Source organism: Thermobia domestica, chromosome 15 (genome assembly GCF_964235325.1).
Source record: "Thermobia domestica chromosome 15, izTheDome1.hap1.1, whole genome shotgun sequence".
NCBI lineage: Eukaryota > Metazoa > Arthropoda > Insecta > Zygentoma > Lepismatidae > Thermobia > Thermobia domestica.
Genome location: NC_137468.1, coordinates 120732796 through 120753918, shown reverse-complemented (window position 1 = coordinate 120753918; position 21123 = coordinate 120732796).

Here is a 21123-nt window from a genome sequence, read left to right as displayed (position 1 = left end):
TAAATCTAATACTACCTTACCACTAATTCTTGCTAATTCAACTATCTTTAATGATATGGTTTTGAAGTGTCCAAATTCAGTTTCATATTACAATTCAAATTAATTTAAGCAACTTATACATTCCTACGCTCCCAATATTTTTTAATATCTGTTACATGTGCTTTTTTCACATTTTGCTCATTTCCTACTTCTTCTAATAACACAGAGTTATAAGTCAAAAATTTAACTATAGTGAAAGGACCAATCCACGTATAACATAAACTTTTAGTTATTTTATCCTTTAGTGATGATTTTTCATGATTTTTTACCAAAACTTTATCTCCTAATTGTAAATTTACTTCCCTTCTTTGATTTTCAAATATTTTTTTCTTTTTTCCCAATAATTTTTCATGTTAAGCATGGCTCTTTTCCATAACTCTTCAAACTTTTCTCCTTGCAAATCAGCATTACAAATTTGCCATTTAATTTCCAACGGACTATTTAAAGATCTACCTAAATACAATTCTGAAGGAACTGATCTCATTCCCTCGTGCTGAGATAGATTCAAATTAAATTGCAACTCTTTTATAGCCGAACTCCACTTATTTTGCTGTTCTGCAAAGTAGGATTTAAGCCCGTATTTCAACGTTTTGATATATCTTTCAGCTACGTTTGCTTCAGGGTGATATGGGCTTAATTTAATATGTTTAGCCCCAATACTGAACAAAAATTTCCTAAAGTAATCAGAGGAGAATACAGAAGCGTTATCACTCGACAAACTTTCAATAAATCTAAATTTAGTGAAAAGATCATATAATTTATCACAAATATTATTAGAAGATAAACGTCTCAGCTTCTCAAGCATACAAAAACGAGTTGCATTATCTACAACTATTAGTACGTATGAAAATCCATCACTCAACGGCAAGGGCCCTATGACATCCACCATCCAATTAGCATTAGGTCTCTCGACTACCTGCGATCCTAATCTACCCATTTTCCTCTGATTTGAGGGTTTGGCATTTTGACACTCAGGGCAGCTTTTGACATACTCTTTTACGTAGTCAACTAGCCCTTCCCATGTAAACTTTTTCATTATTTTATGCAAAGTTCTATAAATTCCCGAATGTCCACCTGTTAGATATTCAAGGTGATAATACTCCGCTATGTTTTTCCTTAGATCTTTAGGGACAACAATTTTTAATTCATTTACCCTAGCCTTAGTTCTTTTTAACAAAAATCCCTTTTTTATTTCAAAATTCGGAATTTCTCTACCTTCTTCAATTTGATCTATTATATTCTTAAGTTCAGGATCTTTTCTTTGCAATTCAACCAATGGTTCACTAATAAAGGGCAATTTCCATAAATTCACCATAACAAGATGTTCCTTATTTTCCCTATCACTAAGATCGCATTTAATTTCATAATTCATAACATCATAGGTCCTAGAAAGGAAATCAGCTATTTTATTATCAGTAGTTCTAATATGATGGATTTTAAAACTAAACTGAGATAACTGTTCTATTAATGAGCCATATTTAAGAAGCCTTCTAGAATTATTAATAACCCAAGTAAGCGCTCTGTTATCGGTGTATATGTCAAAATCCTTAAATAAATAATGTTTAAACCTAACAATTGTTTTGACTAAGCTCAAAAACTCGATTTCATAAATAGATCTGTGACGATCTGCTTCACTTAATTTCCGGGAATAAAACCCAACAGGTCTGATCTCTCCTGTCTCATCAACTTGTGACACTACTCCTCCAAGACCGACACTAGACCCATCTACATGGACTAAAAACCGCTTATTGAGGTCTGGTGTTTTTAATATCACATCATCACTAAACATTTTCTTAATTTCCTCAAAGGCCTTGTTTTGCTCCTCACCCCATTCAAATTTTTTGTTGTAGATCTCAGTTCAGAAATCGGAGCAATTAATTCTTGAAAACCTGGTATGAAACGAGCATAAAAATTTAACATTCCGCAATATTTTTGAACAGCCTTCCTAGTTTTTGGAGGTGGAAGTTTTTTAATAGCTTCAACTCTTTTAGGATCCATACAGACATTATCCTTATCAACTATAAACCCCAGATACTTAATTCTCTTTTTTAAAAAGAAAGACTTATCTGGAGAAATAGTAAGACCATTTTCCCTAAGTCTCTCCAACACCATTCGTATAGCTCTCTCATGCTCCTTACGAGTTTTATTTGCTATCAATATATCATCAAAATAACAAAATACCCCATACTGTTCAAGATCTCCTAGCACCTCCTTCATGCATTTAGCTAAAATGCTTGAACCTATCTTAATACCAGCTGGTAATTTTTTATATTGATAAATACCTATAGGGGTCACTATAGTGGTTAGTTCTCTACTTTTTTCGTCCACCTGCAACTGGAAATAAGCTTTCTTTAAATCAAAGGAGCTTATAAAAGGGCATCCAGATAAATTACCTATGCACTCTTCCATATGTGGAGTCGGAAAAACATAGTCAGCCAACAAACTATTTAATTTTACATAATTCGCTACAAGCCTATATGAACCATCCTTGTTCTTAACTATAAAACAAGAACTCCCATAACTAGAATGATCACATTCAACTAAAACATCTTGTTCAACTAAATCCTTAATAACATTTTCAAAAATTTTTCTCTTTTCTCTAGGAATTGGAAACGGCTTATCATTAAAGTATTTCTGTTCTCTAAGATACAAGTGACATTTATAATTCTTTAAGCATCCAACCCGATTATTAATCACATCTTTATACTCCTCCTTTATCGATCTAACAAAAGACTCCGAGTCAGGATCCAACCAATAATCATCATGATCCATAACTTCCAAATTTTCTTCCTTTTTCTTCATTTCCTTGTTTTCAATACCTTCGGATTGAATTTCTTCACCTTGGATGACTATATCACTCGAACTATCCATCCCTAACTGCCTTTTCAAATTCTGAAACCTTCGTCCAAAATCATCTTCAAACGACTCAGTCCAATTATTATCGGTTTCATTACACGGATCTTCACGCTTGACCTCATCTTTTCTATTACGGTCCCCAGTCTTACCATAAACTTCCGAAATATCATTGGAATTTAAATTTGAATTAAGTCCGCCACACTGATTATTAGAATTATAAGATTGTTCTGTTAAAATATAGTCATTAATTCCCGATGAGTATTGTTCTTCCTCTTCCCAAAAAATATCGCACTGCAAACCAACCTCCCTAGTTTCAGCTAACAAATTACACTGTACTGCTGCATCAATCAGTTCAGAACTGCCATGAACATAAACTGCCTGTTTAGATGGTAAGTTTTTACAGTCTGTCGCAAGCGGCGATGTCCCAGATATTCCTACACACCCAGTACTTTTAATTGATGACGAGGTATCGTGATTATCAATCAAATAAATCCACACCGGATTAACAACCTGTTCATTGCCTGATGACAACTCAACCTTAGATTTATTAATAATTTCTCGAACCACCTCATTACTCCGCAAGGGAACATACCTCTTCAATTCAAGAAATCTCAGCATATGGTTACCAATATCCAAGACAGCCTTCGAACGTTGTAAAAATGGAGTGCCTAAAATAATGTCACATGGTAGACCACTAACCACCACCAGATCAATTTCGAATTTAAGACCTCCCATTCGTAACGGCATAGTAACTTCCATAGGTTGGGATACACTTTGACCCATCATAGAATTAAATTTGACTGGTTCAATGTCTTTCCGCTTAATTATAGTTTCCTAATTTATTAACCAAGTCTGAGGACACCAAACACAAACTAGCTCCACTGTCGACACAAACAGCAACTAAATTACGTCCAATATCACCCAATACAAAAGCTGCTGAGGCATTCGAATCACTTGAAGGAATTTTCAAAGTCCGACCACCGATTGAACCACTGACCGGATCTTTCGAAGATCGATAATTATTTCCACCATTACTAACACGCTTTTCATTACCATTATTATGTTTATCCAATGTATTATTCACATACTTGAAGTCTTTATTTCCCCTTTCAGAAAAATTTTTTCCCAACTATCATGCCTTCCAAAATTCTTACCATCATTACCAAAACACGTATTATTCTTTCCCTCATGCTTAACAGCATTAATATTATTACAATTGCTGGAATTATATTTAGATCTACCATTATATATAGCCATAGAATTTCTGGACATAGTAGGTTGAAAGTTAATAGCAGCAAAAGGTCTAGCATTTTTATTTTTAATAGCACTAAGCTCAGCAAATTCCTTTTCAGATGCCTTATACCGATCGAAATTATCAACTAAATGTCTCATTTCTTCAATTGATCTCGGCATCATGTATCCAAAACACTTGAACCTATACTCCGGGTTCATACCATGACATAAAATTTGAATAATTTCCGTTTCAGAATGTCCTACTTCTAAAACCTTAGCAGCATTAATCACTCTATCAATGTAATCCAATATGCCTTCATTTGCTTGCATTATCTTATAAACTCTAGTATTAACCAAATGACTACGTAATATCATAGAAATAAACTTGAAAACCAGACGATGTCTTAATTCAATCCAAGACAGTTGATTACCAATGCCATGCGTAATTTCTATATATAAGCGACCAGTAGTTTTAACTGAAACAGCATATAGCAGCATTCTTAACGGAAAATTATAATGAAAAATGAGATCATTAATCGTTAATAAAAGTTCGAAAACTTGAAAACCATTTGAGCCGTCAATGACGCTGAAACGAGCCAGTCTTTTATCAACAATTTTACTTATTTGATTAAAAATATACTTATCTATATACATATTCATTGATTCAGAAGAGTTTCCAACCCTAACATTATTTTGATAGTCATTTACTTGATTACAATTTAAACATCTTAACTAAGATGTTTTCTTAGTTTCACCTAAATTTCCATATTTACCTTTAAAGTCATATTTGTTCTCCAAATTATTTTCCATCCCAGAATCAATTTCGTTCTGATGACCCAAAAGATTGGAATATGTTAAAGGGCTACCTCCTCTATTTCGAACACCTTCTTTATTACATGCCAAACAAGGACAAGTTTCGGGCTTTTCCTCTTTTATTTTTAAAGTTTCAGTTTCATTCAAATTTCCGGACCAAAATTCTAAGTACGGATTAACTGACCCCATATTATTCATATTTGGCATTCGATTCAAAAATTCCCTAGGACTATTACGTTGTTCCAGCTTACTAGCTTCGGTTTTCTCAAGTTTTACCTTATCACACACAAAAGAATCTGGCATCCTATTTCCTGACTTAGCAGCACTTACCACTCTACTAGGCTCTTTCAAGTCTCTTCTAGATCTTAATTCTGTATCGCTAATTTTGGAATCAGATAAAGCAACCGATATTTCTTGAACATCTCTAGGTTCAATTTTATTTGGTCTTTGCTTAAGTTTTTCTACAAAGTTAGGTTGAACTAAATATTTACGACCCTCAGACGTACCATGACGAATAGTATTTAATTTTCCTAAAATTGCATCATTATTATCCTCATGAATCCTTAACTCCGAAAATTTCATACTTCTGAATTCACTTATATCAGTTGGTCTATTACTAGTTACACCAGAAGTCGAACCGATCGATTGACCTCCTACAGTACTCGGATATACTAATTCATACGAAGTTTCCTCCATATTTCGCAAAAACCCTCCGCTTTCGTTAAATTCTAAAGGATTTATTGCACTACTACTAGAGCTTGATGATTCTACCCTATAAGCATTAATTCGTGCTATCACTTCATCGTCATGTAATTGCCTTAAACGTGGATCATTAATATCTCTTATTTCAACCACCGAATATTCAGGAATATCCTCTAGACTCATATAGGCCGTACCTTCCGATAAATCTGAGTATGACATGTTAATCGAAAAAGGCAAATATAACAAACAAATATAGAAATTATACAAAATAAAGTTCATTGAAATATGACAAATTTAAGAAATCTACACCAAAAACACTACTATATGATCTACTCTCAAAAGTAAACAACCCACTACACATCCAAATTCTTATAATTCATATAAACAATGAATAAATACATAAATTACAAATCATAAATTTCCAAAAGGTTTGTGAAAATTCTTTATTAAACACAATTTATTCATTCGATGTTGGATAGCATTAGCTGAATGGTGTCACTCAACAACAACCTTTAAATAATCCAATTGTATCTTAATACGATTACGATATTATGAAATCTGAATTTGGGCTTTTTTTTAAGAATACACGGACTCACTCAGGATCGTACGCTAATACTCCAAAACCATTCATTAAAGTTTTCCGCAAATTAAATCTAATTTCTTCTCTTTCAGGATTTAAGTCAATTTCAAACTCACTACTCAAATTATTACAGCTGTTCTGTGTAACTGAATAGCATTACTATTAACCTATTACAATACTCAAATAACCAAAGTTGCATAAAAATAGCTTTAAAACAATACCTCATACTCAAGTTCGAATAACATTGACCTGAACGAGTATTTTAAATGCAACCTGCGAACGATGTCAATCCTCATTTATACTAGTCGAATCCAAACATTCTTTTAATTTTTCTCTCTAAGAACATCCAACATTACGGAACTAACAAAACTTAATTATTTTAATAACTTTACTTGAGAAATTTAAATTTACTAAATTCTTGAAAACAAATCTCCTAATTTCAACCAGCATTTAATTCTCTAAACTCCCTGTCCAATGATAATTCCTTCAACAAAAATATTAAGGCAGAGATTACGCATGGAAAAACTTTTTGTCACAATTATCGCTATCACACTTTACTACAACCATAATTCGCAATAAAGCAAAAAAAGAAATTCTTTGGTTGGATTATTTAAAGTGCGAGTGACTTCAGCCGAAGCATTACCTCTCAGCTGCACCTGTAAACCCCCACAAAAATAAACTATTCCACCTCTTCCATTTAACATTACCCGTTTCTTTCAAGCACTGATTGAATTATTCAGGTAGAAATAAAATTTTATTTTCAATTCAAGACTTTTAATAATTATTGTGACTTCTATATACAAAAATTCCAATCAAAACTTTTCTTTGAAAATTAACTAATTATATCTCTTGAATTTAATAATTTAAGGAAATGATCACAAATAAAAAAATTGAAAATGGTAGTAACTCTGGATTGAAGCAAGCTTAATATCATCAAATCTTTAATTACAATAGTTTCTTAAAAACAATACAGACTGCTCTAGAAGGAATAAAGTATAATTTTTTGTGAGTCCAATTTTAATTCTTCCGTAATCTATAATTCTAATCACCCGGAAAATAGGATTGATGATTTGACTCTAATCGGTTTTAGTTTAATTTATATTTTACTTATTTAAACCAGATAGCAATCTATTACGTTTAATTTTATGAATACTATTTACGCAATTGGGTAATGAGTGAGATGAAATTCTACCAAAACTTACTCTATCACTACTCTACTCAACCGTAACCAGTAATATTAAATACTCTGTAATACTCACCAGATTCAAGTATCTAATATAAAAAACATTCTTACGCCTTTATCCAGAGACTCCACATCACCACCATGGATTGGAATTTGACTGTCTCTACTTAAACACCAACTGCCATACAAAAATGACTGAGTCCCAATTTTTCCCCAACAATATTAATTGCAAAATTTAACGATTTAATTACAAGCTCATTCTAGAGTCAGAAAGTTAAGTGGATTAAAAAAATATATTTGAAACTTTAAGCTAGGAAGTATTGCTACAGTTCAGAGCTCTCCCTTTATAATTTACTTCAAACTTCCGGATTTTAATTACTGAATTTTACTGCAATAGAAATTTATACACTTTAAATTCAGGTATTAATTCAAACCATTTTATAAAGATCAATTAATTCTTGAAATTATAAGTTTTATAACCTGCATTAGATTGAGTATTACTACAATAATTCAACAATTTTATCAATTCTAAACAAAATTACTACTGTTTAAAGTTAAATTTATGATAGTCAAAAGTTTATCTACTTTAGTTATTTAAATGACAAAGCGACGTGATTATTTGCTTTAACCGAATTTTACAAACTTGCATTAGTTTGATCAAAGGATCTGAGATCCCCTCCTGAGAGCACTCCAATTAGGCACAATTTTCCTTCAAAAATTAACATACCCAGCTAATTTTAGTGTATTTAACTCACATATTAAACGGATATTCGCTACTAAATTGTTATTCTTATCTTTTTTTTAAACCTACTAATGTAGTAAGAAAATTGAATCACAGACCTTTTTTTTTTACTTTCAGTCACGAATTATTTAAGCTAAGAAACTAACCCATCTGCTTTAAGCATATTAAAGAAAAAACAATTAACATCCGATTTAGTATCAAAATCAATATTATAGATTCCGTAATAGAAACTTTTTAACTCGTAAAGTCAAATCCCTTTAAACTCAATATCACACAATTCGCACTAGAGGCACAAATCCAGCCGAGAAAACAGCTTCACTGCTACGTTTTTCCATGCGTAATGACTCAGCCGTCGCTCGCTCGCATGAACGAAGCCTGGTCGGGAGGGAAGACTCCGCCCACCCACCAAGGCCAGATCAGCGCAACCGACAACTATGTCATCACGCGTGTACCTCATTGCCTCCAGAGCAGTTTGTTTACAACACACCTTTACTTCGAAGAACAACTCAGCAAAAGAAGGTATTTTCACAATCTTAAAAAGTAAAAAAGAATAACATTTTTAAATTTTCATTTAAACGACCATTTCAATATAACTTGAATATCCTTAGATTTTTCATTATTTTCCATTTCTGTTACTTTTTATTATTTTAAGTCCATGATTTATTGCATTTCATTTTCTTTTTTTTTAACTTGGAACGTGCACACGTTACAATACCTATAAAACATTTTTACGGCCTATATTAACATTTGGTAACATTGCCTGGTGCCATGCCTCACCTACGCTATACGAAAAGCTTGCAATTCTCGAACGCCATGTTATTCGCCTTGCATATCGTATTAAATTACCATATCCAAATTACCTCACGTATGAACACATTGATTTTCCCAACATCATTGATCATCTCTCTACTCTTAGGGCACGATATATGCAGTCTCGCATCACTACTTCTCATCCCTTATTTATCAATCATTACGAGTTGATGCCCTTACCGACGCACCGTACAGATTTCTACACTCGCCACTTAACATTCTAACAACGATATATATTCAAACATCGAATCTGGACGCAGCTGAAAGAGATATCTTTGCCATTTACATGATTCACGAATATTTACCTCACATTCTACCATCTTAGCACTTGTTTTTCATTTATAATTAACATTGGGCTTTCATCCTGTCTACATCAGTCTCGAGTCGCCCCGAGACAGAAGATATAACCCTCATGTGTTTAAACTAACTTACCCATTGTGATTGTGGCGTAAATGCACTTCATTTCATCTATTCATATCCACATTATATTTATTTACACTTTTAAATGTATTAATTTTCATATCCAGCACCTTAGTACCTTGAATGTATTTCCTGCACTTATGTTTTCCCAGTATTCTTATTCTTATTCTTATTATTCTTAATATTATTCTTGTTATTATTATTATTATTATTGTTAATATATACATTTTTCTCATCAAGATTAATGTATTTATATTTTGTGTTAAATATTAATCTACTCATAGTCACACTTAGACCAACTACAATAGTTTAAATTCAATTAACTTGTCTTAACAACTGTGCCAAAAAGAGGGAGTAACCCTCTAATGGCTGGGAGTGCAACATCTCTTCCTCAAAATGGATGCTCAAAAATGATGAATAAAGATATATATTTTATACCTTTACTCCCTCACCTTAAAAAAAAATCGCTCTTAATCATACTTACCTTGAATTAAGCCTAACCTGTCTCAAAGCAGTTATTGTACCTTCCGATGAAGAAGTATTGCAACACATATTTCTGAGATCGGTGCAAGTACGCTTTTTACAGGGTTGACAAAAGGATCATACGCCTTTTGGAGGGTTAAACCTGTATTTTTGTTTTCATTTCATTTCATCTCATTTGTTGCTTGCGGGATCCGATCATCACCTGTACCTTGCATACGCCTCCATCACTTTTGTAGGGCCGTTGACTCGATGCACAGGCTACCACCCGTGGTCCCCCAGCCTAGGGATCAGCGGTAATCTGATAACTCGGATCAATCTGTTGACAAGCGCCCTCGTTCTGGGTCTGCTCCTGAGACAACCAATCTTGCCGATGACGAACAGGATCTGATTATGGACGCGTAACCATCTGTTAGTAAACCAAGCGCTCCTCCTCAGCCTTCGACTACTCCGATCTACAATTTTCTTCTAACTAATTATGACACCAAATTCAAAAACTCGAAACATATTTTCCAACAACTTGTCAAATACGTTCCACGCCTGGAAATAGCCGAAATTCGCTTCACGAACAATGGCATCATTCTGAAATCAACAAATCCAGATTTTCATCGCCATGTACGTAACAAGGCCTCCTTTGAAATTTTTGGCAAAAACCAAACATTTCTGTTCTGCAACCAAAACGTCAGGCCCAAGCTCCACCACCAAGAAAACCACCATTATTATCTGTGGTCAACAAGGGTGTCGATCCCGAGATAACAGACACCGACGTCGAAGAGGAGCTTACAGCTGAAGGGGTCAGCATTCAAAAATGTATTCGAATTCGCAACAATAGAGGCGCTACTTACTTACTTCGCGTTCTGACCAGCGAACAACAGGCCATTGATCACTTGCTGCAGCATGGAGTCTACATTTTCAAACGCCGTCATAAGGTAGAGCCTTCTCGTACACCTCCGCCACTCCCGATCCGTTGTGAAAAGTGCCAAGTTTATAATCAACACCTGACAGCTAACTGTCCTAACAATTCTAAGTGCGGCTACTGTGGTCAAACTCACCTCACTAAAGATTGTCCGAATGGAACAGCACCGCCACAATGTAATGCCTGTAACGAAAAGCACCCTACTTACAGTTATAAGTGCAAAGCCAAACCTCCAGCGGAGCCTACGAAACCGGAACTAGTTGTGCCTTTACGCACTCCCGATGCTCCAGTGCCCCCACATAATTCTCTACGTGAACCAGTTACTGTTGAATATATGATTCGCTTTTTCAGTCTCACGCTTCAAAATATCCATCCGTTCTTGCGAGCCCACATTGTCGCTCAAGTCATTCATGCGACCAAAGTGTTATATCACCTTGATGTCAAGGCGACTTATTCCGGTCAGACTGTCCATTTTCAAATCAATCCCGTCAGAACCCAAGTTTAATCGTTTTCCATCATGGATAGAAGCAGCCTTATAACGTTACTCTACCTAAATATCCAGTCGTTATGTACCAGGAAAGATCTTCTTACTGCTCTTTTACGTGAACATCAGGTACATAGTTTTCTATTGAATGAGACTTTCCTGACACCGAAGCACTCTGTCTATTTTCTGGGTTATGATTTCACCCGTCACGATGGCCCTCCAGGGCAACGAGCAAACGGCGGAACGGCTATAGGGACCCAACATAAACTACCAAGTCGAATAATTACTTATAACTTTTCCGAACCTCTCCCGGAACATAATATCGTTACTATTTACTTTAAAGCCAGACCAATCACTGTAGCTACCATATATTCGTCCCCATGTTCGCATACCAACTTGCTTCTTCACTTATCTGGATACTACCTTCCGCTCATATATTATCATGGCTGATATCAACTACCACAGCAGAAGTGATGCTGAGAAACGTGCATTTTCTAATTTTATCAACTCGCATACGAACAGCGAAATTTGCGCTATACCAAGAGCAACCCGTCCATCTTCAAATACCACTCCTGATGTGGTCATTGCGTCTTCTAGTATCATGCCGTATCTCGAGATTACTGTTCTTGATTCAATAGGTAGTGACCATGATCCTATCAAAGTAGACTTACACTTTCCTACCGTCAAGAAACAACAACCGGAAGCTCTTTGTACCCAGCCAAATTTTGACCGAGCTAATTGTATAGAGTACCGAAGGGAATAAACTGATATGCTAGCTGATGTTGCACTTCCAAACGATATCCCATCATTTGACGCTACGCTAGGCCAACTCACTACGAGCATTCAAACCACCAGTGCACTCTCCATTCCTGTTACCACCAGAAATCTCTACAGGCCTAAATTACCCCCTCAGTACCTCTCATTCATTTCCTTAGCCCGGACTGCATACAAGGAGTACCTACGCACTCGTGATGCCGTCACCCTATGTCTCCATCGCAAATATCTTCGTATGGTGCAAAATTACATCCTAGCGTATAAGAAACGTAACTGGATCAGAACTGTCAACAATTTAGCCACAGAAAGTCATCCAACACGTTACTGGAAACATTTCAACCGTCTTATTGGGAAAACCAGTGCACCTCACTATCCTCTAGTTGAGAACAATACTGCCTTGACCACAGATACAGAGAAAGCTAATGCTTTTGCCCGGATTCTTCAAACCACCTTTACACCAGAAGTCTCGCTTCGAGACAGGTCCAATCTCTATCAACGTGTTGCGAAGTACAGCAACCCTCATAATGGGTACCTAAGAATAAATACGGATCATACTCTGGACGATCAGAATCCTTTGAAAGCACCTATAACTCCACTAGACATTAACGAGGTCCTACGCCACAAAAAGAACACTGCGCTTGGCTTCGATCGTATCACTTACTGTCCCATTAAGGAAGGTCCAGCTCTTTTATTCCACATCTTGGCGTCGCTGTATACTTTCGTTCTCCGAACCGGCTATTACTCACCCGATTGGAAGGTTTCCAAGGTACTCATGTTTCTTAAGCCACATAAAGAAAAGTCAGACCCAGCTTCATACAGGCCAATTCAACTGACGTCAACGTTAGGCAAAATATTTGAAAGTATAATCGTTCGCAGACTTCATCACCACTTGTCAACCCATGATCTTCTGCCTATACACCAAGCCGGTTTTCCACCTAATCACAGCCTCCTCGATAATCTCTTACGTCTAGTTACTATTCTCACGAATCATTATAATAAAACAGCACCTTCCTGCTTACTTCTCTTCGACCTAGAAAAGGCGTTTGACCGAGTGTGGCACTATGGTCTTATCTATAAATTACATTTTTTCCGTCTTCCTGCGGCCTATCTTCGGATGGTATATCATTTTCTCACCAACCGTCTCGCTTATATTTCAACAAATAACAGTCTATCCTTTCCAATCTTTCTTTGCACTGGAGTCCCACAAGGTTCAGCTTTATCGCCTTTATTATATATTCTATTTGTTAGTGATCTACCTGTTATGCCAGAACCGATTTACACTTTCACCTTTGCGGATGATACAGCGCTGCTCGCTTGCTGTCAAACCATGCATCAAATTAATACCCATTTACAACGGGCCATTGATGCTTTCAGCAATTGGCGTAGTCGGTGGCAATTAAAATTAAACTGTGACAAAACACAGGCGTTAGTCATCCTTCCGCGTAAGAGGCGTAGTCGAGTGAGACGTAATCCATTTCTGCTTAATATTCAAGTCCAGGGTGTACCTACCCATGCAAGTACTACCGCTAAATATCTGGGAGTGATCTTTGATGCTAAACTAACTTGGAAACCTCACCTTCTTTCAATCAAAGAGAAGGCCCAAAACCGCTTAAATCTATTGAAGCGCCTGGTCGGTACCACGTGGGGCTTACATGCTGACACATTGTTAAAAACGTACAAAGCGTTTTTCCGTCCGTGTCTCACACATGGCCACACTGCCTGGGTTAGCGCTGGAGATGAATTTTATAAGCGCCTTCTTATCATCGAACGTCATGTATTACGTCTAGCCTACCGCATCACCTTGCCTGGCCCTACTCGCCTTTTGTACGATAAGCTGACCTTTCCGCATATCACTCGACATCTTGAAGATCTCCGCTCTAGGTACATAGAGAAAAAATGGACAACTCAGCATCACACCCTCCTGGAAACCATACACATTGATGCCAGGCTTTCCACTCCTCCTAAGCATGCTTATACACCTTTACAGCATCTACTTACAATCTATAGTCAGAAACATCCAGACCATCCGGATCAAAATTTCTTTCAATCATATCATCCACCAGAATTCAATCATCACGTTTATCCATCGCTTGCACAGTAACTCTCATTCTAACAAGGGCTTCCCCATGTCGCTCATCAGTGTTGAGTAGCCCCAACACAGAAGATAACCTCATTTGTGACTACTAACACTGCCCTGTGAACTGTGGTGTCGATGCACTTCATCTCATCATCATAACTTTACAACTACTCCGATTTCATAATATTACTTCCTTGTTCATTATTTTTCATTTCTATTGTAAAACTTATGATTATTGGAGTCTCATTTTGATGATACTTAGGATCTGTGTATTTATCCTTGTGTCTCCTGCCATGATTACAACAACAATAATAATTCACCTAAATGTATGAATAAAGTGAGCTTCTTTATTATTGTTGCTAAAAAACCTCATAGCCAATACATGTGTTCCATTTCTCACTGCAATTAAACTTAAGTCCCTCCCGAAGAGACGACGTTATCGTCTGCGGAAAACAGTAAAAAAAATCTCTCTTAATCGGGAACTGGCCACCTGGAGCTCTAACCAGGTTAAAAAATAGGGTATCCGTAGCTGGTGGAGAAAAATAAGCGAGTCATTTAGGTGTTCCATCCCCATTTATTGAATTTATTCGTGATCTTCGTACATACGGTTGGATTACTTGCCTCTTTGGGGTTTAGGAAACAACCGTCGAATTGTTTTTTCATACCTCCACGGAGGTTGACACCCTGATTTGGTCTTCACTGTTGACAACGTTGCTATTCTCTAGGCTTAACGACTTATTTTGATACCCTCCTCTTCGGAGGTAGAGTTACCTGAAGAAAAAAAATAGTTGACGACTTTAGCACTTATACCGGCGAACGATTACTTTCGTGCTTCCTCTCTGGAGGAAAGAGCACCTTAATAAACTCTAAACTTAGAGCTTTGCTCTAAGACCAGAATATACACAGGGACCGTCACTACCCCTTTTGTGGTAAGCTGGCGCCATCTCCCACCTTAGTTATAAAGATGGCTTCTCAGAAGACATCAGCGAAATCAGATAAAAAAAAGTACAATCACCCCGGATTCCAGGTCTCAGGGGGAAATAATCAAACCAACGTACAAACCAGAAGATTTTCTAGTGCCTTTAGGCAAAAAGAAGCAAGCAGCCGCCCCAGCGAAATTGAAATCCACTCCACTCAAGCAGTCAAGTGCATCGCAACCATCCACTTCGAATACTCCTGAAGATATGGATTTCACTGTTGTAGGAACGCTAAAGCGACGTAGGTCTTCCTTAGCAAACCTCAAGAAGGCAGAACACCTTACTAAAAGTCCCTCAACATATCCACCTCTCTCACTCAGTAACAAGTTCGATGTTTTGTCCCCAACACAATCAGATAATGCTAGCACTAACACTGGTACGACAAAGCAGCCACCGAGTTTCAAGCCTCCTCCGATCTTCATCTACGGAATTACTAAAACCTATACCTTTATTAAGACATTATCACGAGCATTGAAGGAGCCCCCTCTAGCTCAGCCTAATAAGGAGCGCATTCGTGTTCAAGCAGCAAACAGAGATTATTATAATTCTATCAAGGCTTATTGCGAACAAACAAAAACTGAGTATGCTACAGCCATGGCGAAAAATGAAAGACATATTAAGGCCCTTGTCCGAAAACTGCCTATAGACACCGACTTAGACGATCTGAAGGAAGAACTATTGCGCCTCGGTTACAAACCAATAAACGTCCACCAAATGTCTCACAAAAGAAAGACAGATGACAAGAAAATTATGATGCCACTGTTTTTGGTTGCTTTGGAACGAACTGCAGCTGTTAAGGAGATATATGCTATTACCAACCTACTTCATTATAAGGTCCACATCGAACCATACAAGCCTCCCTCAGTGCTGCAATGTTACAGATGCCAACGCTTGGGGCATTCACAAGACATCTGCCAAGCCCACCCGCGCTGTCTCAAATGTGTACAATTTCATTTCAACCAATCCTGCAGTAAAGCAGACTCCTCCACACCCGCCACTTGCGCTAACTGTCAGGGAGATCACCCGACAAATTACCATGGCTGTCCAGTCTTTAAATCCTATTCTGAGGCTCTTAAATTGCCGGCCCAACAGCCGAGGAAACTTCCAGATAAGACCAAGAAAACTTTCAACAAACCATCAGAAGAGACGATTTCCATCCCCACTGTTGTTAATATCTAACCTATGGCTACGGACAATGAAGACGCTGAAGCTTCCACTTCTCTCGACACTCAATCAGCTTCTGTCGAACAACAGGAGGGCCCGAAGGAAGAAGACTTAAAGTCCATTCTTTCATTTCTCAAGGGCTTAGAATTACGCAAAATAATAACGCATATTAAACGTGGTATTACCTGTTTCCGCCAAGCAGCAGACTCAGCTTCCAAGGCTGCAGCAGTAATAGAAACAATGGCGGAAATGGTTGACGATGGCTGTTTCTAAATCCAGCGTATTGCATCACACACTTATCCTTGCTACGTGGAATGCAGATGGTCTCGAGGGGCAGAAACAAATGCTTATTAGATTTCTCACCCACAATAGAGTTGATGTCATGTTTATTCAAGAAACGAACTTAAATGCTCGTATCACTACTTGGCGACTACCCAATTACATTGTGTATCAACAGGATAGAGTGGGCAGACAGAAGGGAGGATTACTAGTCATAATCAAAAAGGCATTCCCCGTCAGGTCAATTACAATACCACCTTGGAGGCACTGGTGTTGAGCTAATAACTCCAGACGTTCCATTAATATAGGTCACCGGGTACAGGTCCCCGGCTACACAACTAGAACCCACAGACTTCGATGTCATTGCTAACTTAGGGCCCAAAGTCATCTTAGCTGGAGATCTTAAGGCTAAACATGGAGAATGGAACTCCATTACTCCAAACACTGCTGGAGATACTTTACATCAATATCTACTCACGTCCAACTTCATCATCAGTACTCCACCAGACCCAACTCATCATCCAAAATTCGGCGGACAATCCGATGTGCTTGACGTTGCCCTTTGCAAAGACGTATCCTTTACCGTCCATCCTTATGTCATTTCAGATTTAGATTCTGATCACGATCCAGTCATTTTTCACGTCTCCCACCGCAGCATCGCCCATTCTGCCCCCATCTTCAAGCAAATAGAAACTGACTGGGACGTATTTAAACAAGAACTAAACAACATGATCGATCTACGAAATAGGCCTGCCACCACTGCGGACATCGATCAAGCGGTCTCTCACATCACGCTAGCACTTCGTACAGCAGAGGCAGCGAGCTCCACTACAATAATCTCTCCAACGCAAACCAGTCATAGCGACAGTTTTCATTTACAACTTTATCTTCATCTGAAACGTTGAGCTAGACGTCGATGGCAGCACACACTACATCCCGCATATAAGACTTTATGGAACAAACTTTATATGAAGCTCAAGATGCTCACTACGAGACAGAATCAACAATACAGGGAAGACACTTTTCGAAATATCACACTAAATGACCGTAAAATTTTGACGTACTCCAAATCATTCCAACGTGCCACAATTGCTTCCAAAGCTAGAGTCATACAAGGACCTCAAGGACTGACTCAAGATCCTCAGTCGCAAGCGGACATTTTCGCTGACTCTCTGGAAGAACAGTTCCAGCCCAATAGAGCACGCCTCGATCCCTATCTGAAACAGCACATCCGAACCACATTATATAGCATAAGCACACAAAACCCTAGACATGGCATCACCTTTGTAACACCCCGGGATATAGAACGACATATAAAACGTCTGCCGACAATGACAGCATCTGGGCCTGATGGGGTTTGATCTGAGATTCTCAAACATCCAACTAGAAAACTACTGGTCTTTTAAACTAACTTATTTAACTCCATCTTTAAATTATGCTACTTTCCCAAGACCTGGAAGGAAGCTCGTGTGATGACAATCCCCAAGCCTGGCAAGAATCCACTACTCCCGGAAAACTACAGGCCGATAAGTCTTCTATCGCACTTGAGCAAACTCTTCGAATGGGTATTTCTCTGGAGGCTGAAACATCACGTAGATAATAGAGACCTTCTACCTTCCCATCAGTTTGGGTTTCGTGCACAACATAGCACTACAACGCAACTCGTACGAGTAGTGGATCATTTAACAACGGCTTTCAACAGGAAACAACACACCCTTGGAGTATACCTATTGTATAAGCCTATTATACTATTATACCAGGACTATTATATAAGCTATACACCCAAGGTTTTCCAGATTGTCTTATACATTTACTACGTTCATATCTTACTGACAGAAAATTTCATGTGTCTGTTGATGGTGTCAAATCCACGTCCCGATCTATCAAAGCAGGTGTTCCACAGGGCGCTGTACTTTCACCGCTTTTATATAATCTGTACACGGCAGATCTTCCAACCTTACCACATTGCTTTTCCGCAACGTATGCTGACGATACTGCCTTTTTTATGACCAGCAGCTCACTTGCACAGTGTTACATCTACATGCAACGTCAACTCAACGGCTTTCAGGAATGGGCAAGGCGTTGGAGAATTAAAATCAATGCAAACAAGAGCTGTACTGTCATCCACAGTAGACGACGCATCCGCGTCCCTCGAAATTTAACGTATGAGAACGCACACATTCCTCACGCCACACACGCTAAATATCTGGGTGTGACTTTAGATCGTGGGTTAACGTTCGCCTCACACATCAAAGATATAAAGCAACGAGCATTACGGAAAATATCAGCATTGTACCCCATCTTTCGTTGCAGTTCAATCTCTCATGAGGTCCGCGTGCACATATTCAAGATGATAGTACTGTCCACAGTTTCTTGTGCATGTCCTGCCTGGCAACATGCTTCTAATAGCCATCTTCAAACACTCGAAAGTGTGCAAACAAGAGCCGGTCGAATCATCACTGGTCACGATAGATATACACGCAACAGCCAAGTTCTGGAAGATTTAGAGCTGCCTCCTCTTAAGGAAGTTCTACGGCATCTCCACTATAAGTTCTGGCAAACTTTGCCAAGGCACATAAATCCAGCTATAGCTACCATAGGAACCAAATGCGCTCTACGGAACGTTCATCGCACGCCACGCCTTTAATATCTTTGCATAGCTCGTAATAACATTATCAGCTACTCTGCGACAGTTGCAGATATAGTCTCACAGACATAACAAAACAATAGTATTACCAAACAATCCAGCTGCACATCTGTATATATTCTTTATGCCATCTTACTCATGGAGTCAGGGACTTCGCCCCGATACTCTTCACAAAAATTCAACACTACCGTGACCGTGACCGTGCTCTTAATCGGAACAGGCCACCTGCAGCTCTAACCAGGTTAAAAAATAGGGTATCCGTAGCTGGCGGAGAAAAATAAGCGAGTCACTTAGGTTTTCCATCCCCATTGGTTGAATTAAATCGCGATCTTCGTATATACGGTTGGATTACTTGCCTCTTTGAGATTGAGGAAACAATCCGTCGAATTAGTTTTAACCCTCCACGAAGGTAGATACACCAAATTGATATTATTTGTTGACCACCTTGCTATTTCTCTTGGCTTAACGATTTATTTTGATACTCTCCTCTTCGGAGGTAGAGATAACTAAAACCTCGTTGACGACTTTGGCACCTCTACCGGCTAACGATTAGTAGTGCTTGCTCTTCGGAGGAAAAGCACCTTGGCAAACTAAAACTTAGAGTGCTGCTCTAAGATCATAAAATTTATTGGGAACGTCACTACCCTTCTTGTAAGCTGGCGCCACCCCCCACTCTAACAATAAAGATGGCTTCTCAGAAGACATCCACCAAATCTGAGAAAAAATCTCAATTGACCAAGATTCCTACTACCAGGGGCAAAATAATCCGGGCACATACAAACCTGAAGACTTTCTTCTGTCCTTGGGCAAGAAGAAGCAAACAGCCATTCCAGGGGAGCTCAAATCGAAACCAAATACACTTAAGCAATCACGTGCCTCACAACCGTCTACTTCAAATAAGCCTGAAGATATGGACTTTAGAGTAGTTGGAACACTAAAGCGACGTAGGTCTTCATTGGAAAACCTTAACAAGGCAGACTATCTGCCTCTCCCAGTCAGCAATAGGTTTGATGTTTTGTCTTCCACCCAAGCAGATAACGCTAATGCCAGCAATAATACTGCTCCGCCAAAACAGCTGTCCAGTCATAAGCCTCCTCCGATTTTCATATACGGCATTACAAATACATACACTTTTACAAAGACCTTATCACGAGCATTGAGGGAGCCTCCATTAGCACAACCAAATAAAGAGCGCATTGGAATTCAAGCATCCAACAAAGATGATTATACCACCATCAAAACCTATTGTGAGCAAACGAAGACTCAATATGCCACAGGTGTAGCAAAAAATGAACGACCTATTAAGGTAGTTGTCCGAAAACTAACTATTGACACAGATTTAGACGACCTAAAGGAAGAATTCCCCCGACTGGGGTACAAACCAACCAGCGTCCACCAAATGTCTCGTAAAAGCAAGACGGATGACAAGAAAATAACGATGCAACTGTTCTTGGTTGCTTTAGAATGAACTGCAGCAGTCAAAGAAATATACGCTATAAACAACTTGCTTCACTACCGGGTTCAAATTGAACCTTACAAGCCTCCCTCAGTCTTGCAATGTTACAGATGTCAACGCTTGGGGCACTCGCAAGACACCTACCAAGCCCACCCGAGGGGTCTCAAATATGGGCAATCACATTTTACACAGTCATGTAACAAACCAGACACATCCACACCCGCCACCTGCGCAAACTGTCAGGGATATCACCCAGCAAATTACCGTGGCTGCCCGGTATTTAAATCCTACTCAGGAGCTCTCAAATTGCCGGTGCAACAACCGAACAAACACCCAGGTATACCTAAGAAAAATTTCCACACACCATCCTCAGAGAAAACTTTCATTACCACTGCTGATAATATACAACCCGTGACTAAGGATAACAATGATATTGAAGCCCCCAGTATCACACGTTTTCGAAGAAGTACTACACGTTTTGGACAAGCTGC